This window comes from Phytophthora infestans, genomic scaffold, assembly GCF_000142945.1.
Source record: "Phytophthora infestans T30-4 supercont1.129 genomic scaffold, whole genome shotgun sequence".
Lineage (NCBI taxonomy): Eukaryota > Oomycota > Peronosporomycetes > Peronosporales > Peronosporaceae > Phytophthora > Phytophthora infestans.
Window position 1 is genome coordinate 193,918 of NW_003303630.1, and position 2,684 is coordinate 196,601.

Below are 2,684 nucleotides of genomic sequence, written 5' to 3' on the forward strand. Positions count from 1 at the left end.
TCACAGCGACATCGCTGGACCTGTCGATGCATCATCAAGCTCGAGCGATATGTGTACTCTTTGTCGATGGTTATTCGCGATACTGCACTGTGCGGCTGCTGCGAAAACGATCGGAGATGTTCCAATGCTTCTTGGAATACAAGGCGGCAGTAGAGACGAAGCACAATCGATCACTTCGACGCTTTGTCAGCGACAACGGTGGCGAGTATCTAGATGGTGCATTCGTCAAGTACTGTCGTGACCATGGGATTCAACGCGAAACCACAATCGCGTACACACCGGAGCAAAACGGGATGGCTGAAGTTCGCTTCCGTATTCTGTTCAACAAAGTTCGGACGATTCTAATCTCCAGTGGATCACCGAAGCAGCTTTGGGGAGAAGCAGTTCTGGCGATGGTCTACACATACAATCGGACTCTCGCCTCTGGTATTGGTGTGACTCCATACGAACGATGGCACGGTCATCCTCCTGATGTCAGCAACCTTCGGACTTTCGGCTCTCTCGCATACGTTTACGTGGCGTCCAAGACAAATGCACAGGGACGTGCCGGTGCCAAGAGGCAGAAGCTTGACGCAAAAGCTGTTCGAGGCGTATTTGTAGGCTACGCCGCCAACCAAAAGGGCTGGAAGATTCTCGACTGCAACCAAGGTGCCATCATATCGTCCATTCATGTAACCTTTGACGAAAGCTGCTCTGCTGCAGCTCGCGATCTCAAGCGTCAGGAGTTCCGCAAGTTGGCTTCACACCACTCCATGGATTTTGAGTATTACTCTCGGACCGCGACATCTGAGGTTGACTTGCTCTTCTACAGCCAACGCCCCACCGAAGAGAAGCCTTCCGCCAATGACATAGTACTACTCGAAGACTTCGTTGCTGGCTTTGACATGGACTCGGTCAATACTTCGACGACATGGCCGCAACTCCGCGCATATGCATCGTCATCCGCTTCATGGCTTCAAACGTTGGTCGGACCACAAGCGCTTACCAGTGAATCGGTCCATCCAATCATCCGAGCCGTTCGTAAGCAGAAACAGGCTGAGCTCCTTGTGGCACTCGAAAATCTGAAGTACAAGGAGTCGCTTTGTGCTGCGGTTGCTCACGGTATGGGCCTTGACCCTGCAACTTACCGTGAAGCAATGGCACGACCTGATGCGGCAAGATGGAGAGAAGCCACTGATGCAGAAATAGCGTCGCTCCTAAGGAACAAGACGTGGACACTAGTTAAACTTCCAGCAGGCAAGCGAGCTCTAGCTTGTAAGTGGGTGTTTAAACGAAAGTTTAACAGTGACGGGACCCTCGAGCGATACAAAGCTCGCTTAGTTGTCATCGGGTGCCAGCAGATTAAGTTTATCGACTTTGACGACGTCTTCGCACCTGTGGTGCGTTTGGAATCACTCAGAGTGCTGCTTGCAATTGTGTGCATTGAAGACTTGGAATGTGATCAAATGGACATCGAGACGGCTTTCCTGAACGGTGTGCTAGAAGAAGAAGTGTACATGCAACTCCCACAAGGGCTAAAAGTTGCCGGTCAAGAAGGTCTGGTGTGCCGTCTACTCAAAACCCTATATGGCCTCAAGCAGGCACCCCGAGCGTGGCACAAGGCGTTAGTGCAGTACCTCACCACTGCTGGATTTGAAGCTCTGCAGTGTGAAGCCTGCATTTTTGCTCGGAGCATAGGCATCAAGACGCAAATTGTAGCCATTTACGTGGATGACTTGGTGCTGATTGCTAAGACTCGGGGTGAAGTTGCTGAAATGAAGGCCGGCATCCAAAAAGCATTTCGTGCAAAAGACATGGGCCCCGTCAGCTACATTGTGGGGATTAAAGTAGTCCGTGACAGGAGACAACGAAAGCTCTGGATCAATCAGCAGTTAAGCGCAGACAGCATCGTAAATCGGTTCAACATGCAGCACGCGTTCGCTACTAAAGTTCCATCGATACCAGGGAAGAAGCTGCGAAAGCTTAACGGCGCTGATGCAACCGGCGATGTCATGAGTGAGATGGCAACGAAACCCTTTCGACAAGCCGTTGGAAGCCTGATGTATCTGATGATCGGGTCGAGGCCCGAACTTGCCTTCTCTATCCAAGACGTGAGCCGATTTCTCAATGCTTACGCTAAACCACACTGGGAAGCTGTGAAACAGATTATCAAGTATGTCAAAGGAACTACAGCTCACGGCTTGGAGTTCAGTGGGTCCGACGTCAGACTATCAGCTTATTCCGATTCTGACTACGCTGCTGACGAAGATGAGCGAAAGTCTGTATCGGGATATGTTACCTTCATTGGTAATTGTGCAGTTACTTGGAGCAGCAGAAAGCAACGCATTGTTGCCCAGTCAACAGCGGAGGCTGAGTACATCGCGCTCGCCCACTGTACCCGCGAAGTTCTTTTCATTCGACAGTTGCTTTCTGAACTTGGATATGAGCAGGAGGAGACATCGATATTTGAAGACAACCAGGCATGTATTGCTATAGCAGAGAATCCCACCCAGCACTCGCGAACAAAGCATATCGACGTACGGTATCACTTTATTCGGGAGCATGTTCGAGCAAAGCATATTGCTCTCAAGTACGTGATGTCAAAGGAAAACGTTGCTGATACCTTCACGAAGGGACTGGGCAAAGACCACTTCGGGCTGCTGCGTGGTAAGCTTGGAGTGATCGAGGTCAACGCGGATGCGGGG